Raw genomic sequence first — 16,362 nt, forward strand, 5'->3', positions numbered from 1 at the left:
TAAGAAAAGTCGGATGTTGAAAGAGCTCAGCCAAAGCCTTTGCACAAATGCACGAGCATGTGTCATGTGGAAGGAGGGAGCCAGCACTCGCATCAGCAGTGAAGTCTTGCAAGTGGAAGTTTTGCATCTGAAAGCAGCTGAACCCCAACAACATCCAGCTTTGAACTAACGGTTCAGCTGACTGTGAAGCCTCAAGACGAAATCAAAGTGGCAAGTGCAGGCAACAGCCACTGTGCTTGGTGCAGGATGTGCTCACTGCAAGTGACAGTCCCTTCCCTGAAGAACTCGCAGGCTATGTAGAGAAGAGCATAGGATGCATGTAGAGAGGAAAGCGTTTTGCCAGAGGTCATGCTGCAATCCGCAACAGAGCCAGGAATAGATCAAGGGTTCCTGCTCTGCCGTTATGTCATACCGAGTTTTTTCTGACTACTCTTCGTGCCCTCATGTTCTCTATATCACCCCCAATCTGATCTGGCCTTTCCCATCAACCACCTGCTCCACTTCATTCACATCCTTCTAAGGAACTTGCTCCTTTCCACACTTTCCCCTTTCGGTGTCTGCCTGCTCGCTACTTGTGCCCTTCTGATTGCAAGTTCCTGGGTATAAGGACCTCCTGCAACAGGAATCATTCACCTAAGTACTTTTGAAAGTATCTTGATTGCACCTTTGCACGCCTAAATATTTCCTCTCTTCTTTAATCCATCCCGTCCTACTAACTTGAGTCTCCAAATCACATGGAAGTATGTTGGACATTCCAAAATATGTTGTTGAAGTGTGCCCGTCACCCAGAGCATCATGTGGTGCTGGTGCATGGCGATGTGATGCCCTGCCCACGTGCAGCAGCAGAATTCACCGGGATAACATCAGAGCCAGCCCCAGGATCGCTGTGACTGTCAGATGTGTGATCCCAGCGAGAGACCAGCCTGCTCATCCACTCGTAACTCTCTGAATTTGCTGGCAGTGCCCCCGGTCACTGCAGATGCCATAAATTCTGCAGGCTCCCTTTCCCTTTCAAATAAGCCTAAAGGTTTTTTTTTCCTAAGCTTTTAGCAGTATAGGGAGCATTTGTAACATCAGAAAGAGTCAATCACTTAGGGGTGCGCATGTGCTGGGTCTGTTGGCAGCCCCTCTTGTCACCTAAACCATATGAGTTGATGTTGCAGCCCAGCGTCCCCACTCTCAAGCCATCTTCCGTATATTCTTTGCAACCTTTAGGTGTATGGGCCACTGCCTGGCCAGGTAAGAGCATCTGAGCTGCATAGAAGAGGTTGGATAAGTCACCTGCATTAGAATGAAGAAAATACAGGACAGTACCAAGGACCAAAAGAAATGCCCCCATCTGAGCACGTTAATCAAATTTCAGCGGGAAAATCACGCATAAGATAACCCTACACTGAGCTTTTCTATTATCATAACGTTGGAGCACCTCACAACTGCTAATTGTTCACGAGACTCCTGACGAAGCAGGGAAACACCATTACTGTCACTTACTGACAAGGAACAGAGATATCAGGGGTGTTTACATCTGAACAAGTAACCCTTAGCTCCCTTTATTTTCAATGGGGAGAAAGAAACATTTTTAGGACACAATTCATCTGACCTAAAAGAGGCAGTTTCTGTCTCCTGCAGGATGAGATGTCTCCTAAACGGTCTGATTTCTCTCGCTGGACTGGAAAGGGAGTTGACAATACCTCCTGTGGATGGAGATATCTACACTTAACGAGATGAATCCCCACCCTCCAAAAGGTGGGTCCATAAAAGTCGGTAGCAGAGCAGAAAACTGAACTCAGGTTTCTTACGTTTAGTCTGGTGCTCAGATCAAACCATAGGTGGACATCCAAGATGAACAAGGCCAAAGGGCCAGCCAGCAGTAACAAAACTGTGGAGGTTTGAAGGAAGCTACTTATGGGTAAGGAATGAAGGAGGTGGAAGAGGGAAACATGAAATACCCTAAAGGGCAAGGTCAAAAGACAGTCAGGCAAGGTAGCTATTGGAAGAAGGGAACCAGATGACAAGACAGCAGAAGAAATGGGGTCATACACTGTCCACAAGATGCAGCAGATGTGAGGAAGATCCAGGAGCAACATACGCTGGCTATCCCAGGGGCAAACCTCACCGAGACCCCATGCCCAGTCCAGACAGTGTTCAAGGAGGAACTCGGTCCTTTCCCAAACACCCTCTTCCCACTCTCCTCTCCTTCTTTTACAGCAGGAGAAATAGGGAGATTGGACAGATGAGTCCAAGATCACCCAGAGAGCTGGTGGCACACAGGGAACATAACTGAGAGCCCCCAGATCTCACCACAGCACACTAGACTGAAACCCTGGAACTGAACTTTCTGGGAATTCAACTCCAATTCCAAACTTTGCAACTCTATCCGAAAAAGAAATAATTCAAAAAATACAGAAGTAAGTTTGGAAACCGGGTGACAAAGCTGATCTGTGCATCTTGGAGGAGGGAACTGCAAAGGGGCCACCAGCACACCAGCATGTGTTTCAATCAGGAGAGTGAAACAAACAAAATAATAGCTAGGTTCTCCGCAAGCAATTGAAGAGCAGTTAATGAAATCACCTGCCACCGACAGAATTAACAAAACATAGAAAATAAGTCACGTCAGAATCTGCCAGAGTATCCCTGGCATGGACAAGGGGCCTGATGGCTGGTGTATATTTAGTGCCAGTGATATCATCTTTCCTAGCAGGGCTTGCCTTCTGCAGTGAGGAGAAGGGCAGCACTTCCATGGCAATGTCAGCGTGAGCTTTAAGAGGAAAGCGCCTGAGATTTCCTTAACAGGGAAGAAAGCAGCACGGCGGTAGCCTGGGCGACAGAGCAGGAGACAGGCAGGGGCTTCAACGCATGGTCAAGATGAAAACCCAGGGGGGTAAAAAAACCCATAATATCCATGCTGATACCTTAAGCACTGGCAGATGACAGTGTAATGAGTTTGTGGTTATTCAGGTCCTGTTGACCATTGCCCCATCGTAACCTGGGACTGCTCGGAGCTTTGCAGGACGGGTAGAGCTCAGATCCCCCCTAGCAGGTTCCCCTAAAGACAAATCCTTTTTAGCACGGTAGGGCATATGACACCTTGGTGAACGGTCCTGCATCTGCACATACATGCATTATGGCGACAATTTTTTAAAGACAGAGCATTGGAATACTACTTGCAACAGGTCTTTTAATGTCTTGGCCCCCACCACTGCTTCGCAACACCACCGATCCCCTCAAAAAGTCAGATTCCCCTAAAAATGAGAGACTGGCTTAAAAATCATGAATTAACAATCAATGCTCAGCTTTAATTTGCTGTTATAGTTACTAACAATTAGTGTTAGGATGCATTTGGGACTTTCAGCATTTAGGTGTTACATTTACCTGCATTCCCCCAGCCCAAGCAGCCCTCTTCCCTCAAAATAAGAATATCTCAGTCATGCGGCCCACATCTCTAAGTGAACAGATGTAATACACCAGGGTAGCCCCGCACTACTCACCATCCTAAAATCTTTTCTTTTCCCACTATGTTATGATAATTTATTTCACTGCTGGGGCTCCCTGGTGAGTTCAATGCTCCAGATTCCAAGCAGACAAAAATGCTAACCCGGTAGAAGAAGTTTAACAAAGAGCCTAAATGCAGCGGTCTCCTAAGATCTTGCACCTGTCCATATATTGCACGCTAAGATCGACGTGCAAGCAAAACAGAGAGATACAAATTTGGAAACGTTTTCTTTTTCTCCATGAATAGTAAATTAGCTAAAAATTCAGAATTTAGGTGGGATTTTGGGAATTAATTTACATCATCACAAGGGGGAGAAGGGGCTTGAAAGCATCAAAAGATTTTGATTTTTCCATCTCACAGTAGAAGTACCTGTAAGAAGAGAGCTAATTAAACAAAAAAAAAAAGGAGAAAAGGGGAGGTGAGGCAGTCAAATAATCATAAGTGGTTGTTTCATAGACCGTAAAACTTTCAGAGCTTTGGAGATTTGTTTGTTTTGTTGAAAAAGAGGAGGGAGAAGCAATCAGTTTTGATTTGGCAAAGGTTGGGGGGTGGGGGGTATTTATTCCTTTTGTAAAATTTTCTCCATTCTGTAAGAAAACAACAAAATGACTTATTCTCATTGTAAGAGACAGACAAATACTCAAACCTAACAGGATGCCAAGGTCCTATCTCTTACCAACACAGAGATGCTGTCTGAAGGGCAGGAGAAATGCATTAGCATGCACGACATGTCCTTATCTCTCAGGTTATCTCTATCATCAGTATGTTCCCTTAGACCCCAAGGAGATAAATCGATTACGTATGACATCCGAGAGAAACCCACAGAAACTTGTGAGCGGTGGGGAAAAGATCACAGTGCCTGTAGTGTGCGAAACCCCATCCACCCCAGCAGATATCACAAGTCATAAACTCCCCCTGATAACCCAGCCTTAATCAACCATATGACAAATGAGGCAAACACAGGGAGATTTGCACAGTGCCGGTCGCGATGTTTAATTAGATTTCATCAGAACAGTTCTGAAAAATTAATATGACGAGGTCTCTGCCAGTCTCAGTGATAACCTTTTCCCTGACATTGCTGGAATTTATTGCCAGCCTCAGCTAAAAAAAAAAGTTACAAGAAGATAAAAGGAAGGATGACTCCAGACCACAGCCATGAGCATCCCAGCAGGGTGGGATACCAGCACGGCTGGCAGTAGAAACAGTGGTCTGCATTTTCAGGATGCCGTAGCTACAACAGTGTGCTGGGGTCCTTTGCCAACGTACCACATCAGCTAGAAAAACAACCAGCAGCAAAGCTTCCAAAACCCACCAAAGTCCCTTAGGAGTTCATTTTCTGTTATCCAAAGTGACCCAGCCCTGTGAATCATCACCAGAACATGTTCAGCACGGCAGAGTGTAACCAGAGCTGAAACCCACAGATGACTGGCTCCCAACTTTCCTCTCTAGACTTTGCTTCGCTTGGCACCCCCAGGGTCCCAACCCATCTCCCGTTGGAGCCTGGGAGTGCTCGACTTGTTTCCAACACACACTTCCAGGCTCACTGCACCAAGGGGGATCCCAGCCTGGAGGCATTGGCGCATACTTGACGCAATGCTGCTGATATATAAGAACAACCCTTACCAGGAGTGATCTTCTATGGTATGTGGCCCATGGAAGGCATCTCTCCATTAACACAGTCCTGCTGTCTCTAGTCAAGTACGGATGCCATCCCAGGTAGCACATCTATTTCCTTTTGGTGTCTTGCATTGAAATACCACTCCAACTCAACTCCTTTTAAATTTAGGAGATGAATGATCATCCTTGGGGTCATAGCTGGTAGAACACTGGCCAGTACGAAGAAAGCCAAGCAATGACAGAGTCAAGTTCATGAAAAAGCCATTATTGACATTAACCTTGATTTCACACTATCAGGTTACAGTCAAATCTACAGGGTTAGCTGCTGCTATCACAGCTAGCAAGATGCTTTCTGATCACCCTGGGCACAGCATCCCAGGGGGACTTTGCTGGAGCCACAGCTTTGATGATAAACTGTCCTGGTCTAGCCTTCAGTCCGTATTTCTACCCCTCACTCAGCAACGGTAGCTTTTCTAATTTCAGAAAGGGCCAAGGATCTGCAGCTCTTCCGTATGGTTTCATTTAGGAGAGGTGAAAGGCTACTGACAGGGTTTTGGAGAAAAAAAAAAACAAACAAACACTAAAGTGTCAGACCAAGCAGGAACAGATCCCTGAATCCTGCATAGCAACACACGTCTTCACTCCTGCAGACACCATATGGGTTGGGGTCTACAAAAACCAGCACAACCCTCTCATGCTTCCCCCCAAGCTTCACACACGTGAGTCTAACAACCAGCAATCCATCAAAGTTTGATTGCTCTCAAGCCAGGCTGCCACCAAGACGAAATGAGAGAGAGATGATGAAGCACAGCAAGCCAAAGTCATTAAACCAAAATGAAAGAAGCACGAGGGGGAAGAGATCGAGTTGGAGAGGAACAGGGGGGATTTTATTTCTGCTTTCCTTCTCATTGGCTTCACAAACACCACCAGCAGCATTCATAAGTGGTGGATATGCAGATGGCATTAAAGCCCCCTAACAGGGGTTTGCAACCACCACGCTGATGCCGAGGGGCTGCCACACACTGGGGAGTCTGTGTGTGAGCAGGGGAGATGTGGAGAGAGGCTCTTCAAATTAGCTCAAGCCAAAAGTTGCTTATCCTAATGAAGGGAGGCATATTCCTTTTTGCCTTTTAATTAAGAGCTGGCTCATAAATCAAACCTCTTGTTCTTATGCTTCAGATATCAGTTGAGGGAAAAGCTCTTTTTGAATAACCAAGGCCCCCTTATGCAAGCTGCGGTCCCTCCTCCAACTCCAGTAACACGGCTAATTACACTACTCTTGTTTGCTGTTACAGACCCACCCTGCCTTTGCCACCCCAGGAATTGGGCCTCTGATCACCCCCAGAAATGCCCAGCTATGGGTCACAAACTGAGCAAAGCTTCCCCCAGTTTAAGCATCCGCGGTGGGGAGGAGAATTACAGTTAAACTGAGCATTTCCCTAAGTTCCCTCGGGGGTCCCCACAACTTATTTTAAATTGAAGGGTTCCTAGAGGTGGGCTGGGAAAACTATTTAAGGCAAGTTGTTTTCACAGAGCAGTAGCCAGAGAACAAAACCTGAAAGGCATGAGTTTAAACTTTTAAGCAATATTTTTTGCATGAACACACACACATAGATATGCACATTTTAAAGTACGTTTCAAATTTCAGGGAAAAAATATGGATCTTCATCCATGGCTATTGTGTATCCCACTCTGATCCTACTCTACTGTCTCGGCACAGCAGTCATTTCTAGCACCTGGGAGATGAGCTAAAGATGCCAGTCCAGACTGCAGCAAATACTTGCAGCAAACAGTCCAGCTGAGACTCCCAACAAAGCCTTGGACAATGTGATGAACGAACAGTGGGAACAAGCAGGTTTCATGCAACACATACCCCAAAGGCACAATGGGATCCTGCGAAGGGCTTCAGAGAGAGCAGGGAACTGAAGCTGGACCTCATTGTCATGGTTTACATCTTCACCAGCGCTTAGTTCCCATCCTCTGCACCCTTTCTGCTTCCTTCCTAAAGACAGGAGCTGTCAAATTGTGATGTCTACATCAATGCCTATCTGCAGCTGAACCAGAGATCAGTCATCTGGCCAAGGGGAGAAGGCGGAGGTGAGACAGACTGGAGAGGTGATTTTGGGCACAGATATGGCTGCAGGATGGTGAGGGGGATAGAGTGGAGGATGGTGAAAGGGAGAGACGGATGCACAGTGCCTTTTATCAGGGACTTGCTGTTCTTTCAACTGGCTCCCTGATAACATATGGAGCTTAATCAAATATGCAAATGGTGTCCTATCTAGAGACAAGGGAAATAGAGAATTAAACCCAGAGACCATGCATGAAAACAAGCCGATAAAATGAGGGAGTGGGTAGAAGGTTTCCTCTTTTTGATAAAATTATTTCAAAAGATTAAATTAAAGCAAAACTAATTAGGAGAACCACACTTAAGCCAACTTCCCGTAAGAAGGGTCAGCAGGCAAGAGGCATTCAAATCAAAGGCAGATGCAAGAGGCACTTCAAGGGCTCCCTGAAAAGTCATTATCCCAGTCAAAAGGGAAGGGGATAGAGAGGAGGAGGAATGACAAGAGCCATTTTGGCTGGGCATCCATCCGGGCATTAGATGGAGTGTATGGGGAGTTAAATAGCCTCTCTTTGTCACCCTGGAGAGCAGAAGTAGCAGGTGAAGGCTCAAGCTGACCACCTAATGTCCCATCCAGAGCACTTCTCGGAGAACAGAGGGATGAAGACAAACAGAAGTACATAGGGGGGGGCGGGGGGGGGGGGGGGGCAAAGGACGTATCTGCTTTTCCTTGTATCCCAACCCTGCATGGTTTGAATCAACAGCACAGCCACGCCAGGTACTGCAGCCTGAATGCTCCACATGTCTTGCACAGAGCTACTGACACCATGCAGAAAATCACCTGCCACGACAAGGCAAGTGACAACCAGCATCACTGCAAACTGTCCTCTGGGAGGCTGCAGGACCCATGGATTTCAGCAAGGTAACCTGCAGCAGGACATTGTTATCTGTCCCTTTGTGTCTGGTTTTGTCACTAATATCCCCCTGCCTGCACAGCGTACATCCTCAGCCCACTGCAGCGAAATCCAGCTCAGCTGCTTTGGGACTGGAAACCTGTCAAAGTCAAGCTGCAGATTCTTAGAGGAAGAGTTTGAAGAGGTGATGGTACAGCCTGCTGCCTTCCCTGCTGCAATGGGTCCACTGGAGCTCACTATTTCTCCTGGAGTCAGAAATAAAACACCATCGATGCTTTATTTTATTAGCAGCCAGCAAGCACCTCTGGATGTTGAAGTACAGACTGTATCTGGAGGGATTAGACAGTCATTTGCAAATCTTCTTGCATGGTCACAAGATCCCATCTCTGACAAGACTCTGAGGCACTGTTATACAAGAACCTCCAAAAAAAAGAGCAGCACTCAACACATGTATGCAAGGCACCCAGCAGAAGCACAGCTCAGCCAAACCCTGCACACCAGCGCGGAGATTGCTGAGTAGTCAGAAAGCAGAGAGAGGTACTTGAGGGAGAGACACGGAAAATTAATTGCTCTCTGCCAAAAAGCAGGCTCTAACTCTTGCTGGGAACAGCAACCTTCCTAGCAGAAAAAAGGGAGTTTTCCTACTGCGGTTATATACTGCAAGGAGCAAGGAGCTAACTACAGTGTGCTACACCGACAAGTTGTAGCTGGATCTCCCAAGGCAATGGAAATGAGGGGTGTGGGAGGCCAAGCACCCACCTGCAGTGACAGAACAATTAGTAGGTATTTAAAACAAGTGTCAGCTGCACCAGTTCAGCAGCAGAGTCTGGACACAGGCCCTCTGATGTGGTTTAGGGTCTGGGGTTTTGCAGCAGAGAATGGATCACAGAATAGCCCAGGCTGGAAGGCACCTCAGGAGATCTCTAGCTCAACCTCCTGCTAAAAGCAGGGTCAGCTGCGAGATCAGGCCAGGTTGTTTTGCCCATTCAGGCCTTGAAAACCTCCAAGGATGGAAACTGCACAACCTCCACGGGCAACCTGCTCCAATGCTTGCCTGTCCACATGGGAAAAAGCTTTTCCTTATATCCAGTTGGAAAGGCTCTATTGTCAGCTTACGCCTGCTGTCTCACACCCTCCCACCACTCATCAATGTGAAGAGCCTGTCTCCATCTTCTCAATAACCTGTTAGGTCCCTCCAAGCTATATATATAACGCTGCTGTTAGGTCCCTCCAAGTTTTCTCTTCCCCAGCCTGAATAACCTCATTTCTCTCATCCTCTCCTCCCAGGGCAGGTTCTCCAGCTCCTGGCCAACCTCTTCATCCTCTCCTGAGCTTGCTCTGGTTGATCAACATCTTTTTTGTACTGGGGAGCCTAAAACTGGGTACGGTATCTAGATATGGTCTAGCAACTGAGTTCAGGGAGATGATCACCTTCTCCTCAATCAACTAGCAGTGCCCCTGTTCATATAACTGAGGATGTTGTTGGCCTCCTTTGCCGCCAACAGGCACACTGCTGGCTCATGTGCAGCTTGCTGTCTACCGGGATCCCCAGGTCCTTTTCAGGAGAGCTGCTCCCCAGCCAGGCAGTCCTCAGCCTGAATCTTCGCAGGAGGTCGCTCCTTTCCAGGTGCAGGTCTTCACACTTCTCCTTCTTAAATGAGTTCCTGTCAACCCAACTGCTCCACCACGTCTAGGTCCCTCTGGATGGCAGCCCTGCTGTTCAGCCAGATCCTCCCAACTGACTGCAGCTCTGGGATGAACAGATGCACAGGGGAACCTGCTTCCCACCTAATTTGACCTCTAGCTGGTGAAAGATGAAGCGCAACAGAAAGATGCCCACCCACGAGGCTTCAGAGAAGCAAGAGACAGCACAGCACAGCAGCCTACGACTGGGACACACAAGTCCTGCATCTTTGATTTCACCCATGAAGATAGTATCCGATCACCCAGCACTTTTAGGTCATGTTGGACTCCAGTATCACCAGCCAATGACTTTTACGTGACCCAGTACAAACGGGTGTCACTGGCCAATGTCCACATAGATTCCCATCACCACCCCTTTCAGGGCTGCCTGCTGGTACACCCAACACGAGCATCAAGAGCAGAGTACACCACAGCTACCAAATCACAGCTTTCCTGATGCTACAGCCAGAAAACTGAACTACTCTTCAGGCATCTAAGCTGACAACGACCTCTCAAAGAGGTACTGTATAGGAATGTAGGACACGGACAACTGCAGCCTTCACAGACGTCAAATACAGATGGGAAGCAGTATCGCTCCATCACGAGTGAAGCACTCGGACTCCCGCTGATTTAGGAAGCTGTGAGGAGAGGCCAGGGCGAACAAGCCCCTCTTGCAGAAACCAGCTTCCCAGCAGGAGCCAGAGCCTCTACAGCATGTTTTCAGAGCAGTCAAGTCCACTTGCCAAACAGTTGGGAAAAAAAATAAAATTAAAAAAACCCTGACTCTTTCAAAGCAGCAGAGGGAAGGAGAAGGAAGACGAGTTTCCCTGCTGACATTCTCACAGAGCTGTCAGCAGCCAAATATCCTCCAGGGAACATCAAAACCAAGCAGTTTCTCGTCTTGTGCGTATTCAGAAACCCCCTTGCCTGGAGGAACAGTGAGGATCTCTGTCTTTTCCTGCAGTTATCACGAGACTGTAAACCTGTGCATGGCAAAACCAGGGCTCTCTCATTAGCTCCAGCTCCTTGGATGGAAGGTGAAGTATCAGAGGAGAAAAGGAAGATACTCCTCTCCATGTGGGTATGTCACCAGCCCACCCAGAGCTCTATCGCCTGTGGGTCTCTGCCCATCTCTTGCACCCTTTTACCTTGCTGAATTTTTTTTGCATGAAAAACTCCATTTCATTCCTCTGTTGGCCCTTCGTGGCACTTGAGAGCAATCCAGCTTTGTGGAAGGACCTGACACGCTGCTAGTCCCACCGGGATTCAGTTGCTCTCTCCTGCTAAATGGGATGAACCCTACTCTGGGAAGGGATCTCGCCCCACATGTGAGGGGGCAATGACTGTAGCAAGAGGACCCACCATAGCAATCAGCGGTGATAATAACTGAGCTGCATGTTTGGGTGTCCTTCAGGGTTACCTTACCGAAGCAGTCCTGACACTACCGTAGACCGAAGTGCATCTTCCCCAAGCCACAGGCTGACTCCTTCAACAGCTGTCAGTGGTTCCCCCTCCCTCTTCGAGGCAGGCGGCCTGTAAACAGCACTGTAGCATCCAACCGCGAGAGCTGTCGGCCAGCTCATGGGCCAGGGCTGCCACAGCTATGTGGCCAAAAACCGGCAGGACTTCAGACTTGCATGTACTTTCCAATCCAATTATCTACCCGAGAAAGCCAGCCTTCCCCAACACAACTGTGAGATGGGCCAAAATGAGAATTGCAAATCTGACCTCTCAGATCTAAAAATCTCCCTATGGTGTTTTGTTTCTGGATCCAAAGAAAGCAGGGTCTCGAGGGTTCAGGGTAATCCCGAAGGTGGTTCATGAAACTGGTTGATACTGAGAATTTTCTACTAAATAGAGGTGATACCTGGTAGGAAGCGCTGGCCAGATTTCAGAGCTGTCTGATCTGAATGAAAACCTTCACCCTAAGTGGCAGTCCAAATCTAAAAAGCCCTTCAAAGACCTCAAACCAATGGGATTTTATGAAGAATGAAATACAGGCCACAGAGTGAAAGAATTGGTTTTTAAGCCAAATTTCTTTCTCTGCCAGGAATTTAGCACAGAAAAGGCTTTGAGTGAAATATTTTGATGGAATAAAAAAAATATTTTTTATGGAGAAGTTTCAAATAAATGTAAATTACTACTACTCCATTTTCAAATAAACATTTCAAAATGGACAAAGAGGTTTGTTTTGTTAGAAGTGCAATTCCTAGGGCTGTTCCCAGGTTGACATTTGTAAACTTAAATTGCCCTTTACACCTGCATCTACACACAGAATAATTGCAGGTAAGTTGTATTTCTTTGACTGGAAACTATCTGCACAAAAGCAGTGACCCATAAATTAAATGCCTAGGGAAGGAATACAAGGAATACTGAATACTGCTACGCTCCCTTAGTGATGACAGGTATTAGTGGCATGTAATTTGGCCAGACACACCGGAAAAAAAATTCAAAACAAGCATACAAAACCGTGCAAAGCATCTCCATGGGTACATTTCTAGCTTTCTCCTGCCACCGGAGTGAAGAGCTAAGCGTGTAATGAGAGAGTGTGCAAAGGAAAAGAAAGCCCGCGGATTTCAGTACCTGGCTGTTTTAGAGCAAAATGGTTTGTAGGAAGCACGTACCCAGGAATAACTCCCATTCCCGATGGCTGGCTGCGCTGCTGTTTGCAGAGTGACAAAACAGACCTTCGTTAAACTCAAGTGAGGCTTTCATACATCCTGAAAAAAAATCACTAAAAATTCGCAGGGGTGCCTATTGACTTTCAGCCACGGGTTTTGTTCGAAGGACTTCCCATCGTACATAGGAGCTCACTCTGCCGACGAAGCCCACCAGGCACCCTGGGGCATACTAAAGCTGTGGCAACGCTTACCAACGTGGTACGGAAGCACAGGGAACACCACGGGCCGGCCAGCACAGGAGATAATTACAGATACCGAGATCTGACCAAAGCACTGCAAGATGAAATATTTCTCATTAAAAAGTACTGCAGGATATTTAATGCCCACAGGTGGTCAGGAGCTGGTTTTCCATCCCATCTGATTTGTCTAGTTTAGCTGTTTGATACGATCACACACCTCACAACCTTCAGTACATTAATTTTCTCCAACGCTCCTTTGAGCAAGCAAAACATTTCCTACCCTTTGCAGGAGAGAAAATGAGGTACAGAGGCACACCAGAAGTTTCTGGTAGAGCAAAGAACTGAACCAGCTGTCTCCCAACTCACTCATCCCTGGGCCACTCTTCTCCATCCCCAAGATGCCACCAGCACCCGTCAGGCCTTTAATCCAAGGCTGCTGATTTCTATACATGAGATACGGACGGGGGGAATTTTTCTTTCCTGTAGGTCTGCATTTTTATCCTATTTATATCTTCATTCTGCAGGGCCAGGCTGTGCTGTGGACAAGCCAGCAGAATTGAAGGGCATATTTCTACAGCACATTATTCAGTGCCTTCCCATTGGTCTGCACATGTAGCTATGTGAATGAGCGAGGGTTGCAAAATGTATTTTGCCTGGGGCAGTGAAATAGCTGGGGCCAACCTTGTCATTCTGTTTCACTCACTCTTTTCCTACCCTATCTCTATCTTGGATTTTCCTTTTCTTTTTCTCTTTGTTGTCTTGGTTACATGGGCAGATTCCTGATATGCTGCTAGTTTTCATTTTAATGATATGTTCCTGTAAAGCACAATATTTTACTTCAGTTGTATGTGCCACTGGATAAATTCCTTTGACATATGTGACATTTGTATATCAACTAACAGATACTGCTTTATGACTGTGGGTATTTTGCAGAGCATTCACGGATTGCATACATCAAAATCTGATATACAGTCTGCCACTTTTGTATAAAAATATACACACAGAGAAGAAGACTGAAACTGCAGGAAAAATAAGGAAAGTTCCTCCAAAACCATCTTGTAATTACTTGCAGCGAGTCTTCCAACAACTGAGTAGATACTGCTATCTTGAAGATAATCTCTTAACTCCTCTCTTCGCGCTATCCAAAATACTTCACTGTAGCTTGACCAAGTAGCTGCACTGCACCAGGAGAAAGAGCAGCATGTACCATGCATGGTAGGACCCAGAAAGCAGAAAGAAAAAGACAGCTCCTGGGCTTTGTCCACTGGTACATGGAGTTTCATCTGATCCTACAAAGCTTATTCCAATTCACCCAGAGGCATTTTTTTTTAAACATAAATCAAACTTCATGCTGACATAATGGATTATGCAGGAGTTGCGATACCAATGCAGTATTTCCCTTGTTTTCTATTCAAAAGCACCTGATTGACAAGCCGAGATGGAAAACAAAGCTTCAAAAGGCCCATGAAGTCTTGGCAGGGGCCAAGGAGTGTCAAGTGAAAATCCTGGGTGCCAAACTGGGCTTGTGCGGCACCCAAAGGGGAAAACAGGCTGGCGTCCTGAGCTCAGATACCCTCAGGAGCCCTGGAGGAGGGCAGAGTGTGGAGGAGCGTCAGTGATTGCAGAAGTCATAGCAAGGATGGGGCTGAACCTGCAAGAACCGAAGGTTTCCAGGAGCCTGGATCAACTGGTCCAAAACAACCATACGTGTTCAGGAGAACCCCGTTTTGCTTTGCATTCTGCCTCTCTGGTGGAGACATATCCCGCTGAGGAAGATCTCAGCCCGAGACTCCACCTCTGCTCTGACACACAGACCCAATGCGGTAACTACCGCAGGCAGAATATCCAGCACATTAGGAAAAAGGGAATAAAATGAAGCTTTCTCAAATTACATCAGCCAGTTCAGCTCCCCTCTTCTCATTCTTTACCCTATAAGGCTGTCCCTGCTCTCTACCACACTTCGTAAAGCGCTAAAAGCTTTCTCTCCTATTTTCCCCTATTAAAAGGAATCAGATCTTGGATTCTGTAATGTGACCTGCAAAGGCAAAGACAGAGCTATGTTTGAGTTTGCTTCTCCTGAAGCCAAGAGAAAAATCAAAAGCTTGCGAGTAGAGGGAAGCAGCAGTCATTCTTAACTGTTTAGGTCTTTTGGATATTTACCATTCAGCTCTCAGTTACCCCATTTTTCCCCCCCCAGGAGACTGACTGGAGAACTAAACAGTTTATTATGATATCACAGATGACAGGGAAGCAAAACCTAATTAGTCAGGGGAGGAGATTATTTTTATTACAACTGTTTAAAAAACAATTTGGCTCCTTCTCCACATGCCTGAATAGACTGTTAAAAAAAAAAAAAAAATTCTCCTTTCAAAAGCATCAGCAGCCTTTCCTCTGTTGAACAAAGCCAGAGACATTTGCCAGTGGGCAGGATCCTGTTCCCCTTGCAGACCTCCCTCAGCACGGGGGCAATGCCATCTGAATTTACAACCCTGATTTTCTTTTTAAGTGAAGAAACAGGTAGAAACAGAACAAAAATGGAGATTTCAGACCTTCCTTAAGCATCCATGAACAAATGACTCCCTCCCTTCCCTCGTCTGCTCTGTCCATCCTATACACAAACCACAGTGGGCCACCTTTTCATAGCACCTTCCTCTCCCCAACTTGGGAGTTTTTATTTGCAAAAGTAATTCAAAGAGGAATCAACACACAACCCAACCCCCAAGGCTTTGCCCAACCTCCCTTCCCAGCTTCTCACCGCTCTCAGTTACCCCATTTTTCCCCCCCCAGGAGACTGACTGGAGAACTAAACAGTTTATTATGATATCACAGATGACAGGGAAGCAAAACCTAATTAGTCAGGGGAGGAGATTATTTTTATTACAACTTTAAAAAAAACTTTGTGGCTTCTTCCACATGCCTGAATAGACTGTTAAAAAAAAAAAAAAAATTCTCCTTTCAAAAGCATCAGCAGCCTTTCCTCTGTTGAACAAAGCCAGAGACATTTGCCAGTGGGCAGGATCCTGTTCCCCTTGCAGACCTCCCTCAGCACGGGGGCAATGCCATCTGAATTTACAACCCTGATTTTCTTTTTAAGTGAAGAAACAGGTAGAAACAGAACAAAAATGGAGATTTCAGACCTTCCTTAAGCATCCATGAACAAATGACTCCCTCCCTTCCCTCGTCTGCTCTGTCCATCCTATACACAAACCACAGTGGGCCACCTTTTCATAGCACCTTCCTCTCCCCAACTTGGGAGTTTTTATTTGCAAAAGTAATTCAAAGAGGAATCAACACACAACCCAACCCCCAAGGCTCTGCCCAACCTCCCTTCCCAGCTTCTCACCCATCTCTATTATGGCAAAGCCACAATCTCCTTGCACACACAATATTTTGCAACACTCCTGGGCTGAGCATTCAGACTAACATTGTCAGACTGGCATACAGGGGTTGAAATGGAGGCGGTGCCCATCATTAGCATGAGAAGGTCCCTTCTAATACTTCTTCTTGCCTTGAGAAAACCACAGGTGGATGATTCCCAGCTTCCACCTCTCAAGCCTCTCTACTATTGCCTTACATGGCAAACTACAGAGCTACAGCCATGCAACAGGCACATTTTTAGTGAGAATGCACAGTGAGGAACATAAATACACTCTTTATTGTATTTGGGTTTATGTGGCGTCAACCATAAACATAATGCTTATTACCGTTCAAGACACAACTTTCTTTTGAT

The 16,362-nt window shown here is 46.4% G+C and overlaps 1 protein-coding gene across 1 annotated transcript in view; it reads right to left on the bottom strand.

The window, feature by feature from the left end:
- PLXNA4 (plexin A4) overlaps window positions 1-16,362 on the bottom strand; it is a 442,850-nt gene that overhangs the window by 403,133 nt on the left and 23,355 nt on the right. The window lies entirely within an intron of this gene.

This window comes from Pygoscelis adeliae, unplaced genomic scaffold, assembly GCF_000699105.1.
Source record: "Pygoscelis adeliae isolate BGI_AS28 unplaced genomic scaffold, ASM69910v1 Scaffold207, whole genome shotgun sequence".
In the NCBI taxonomy this organism is placed as follows: domain Eukaryota; kingdom Metazoa; phylum Chordata; class Aves; order Sphenisciformes; family Spheniscidae; genus Pygoscelis; species Pygoscelis adeliae.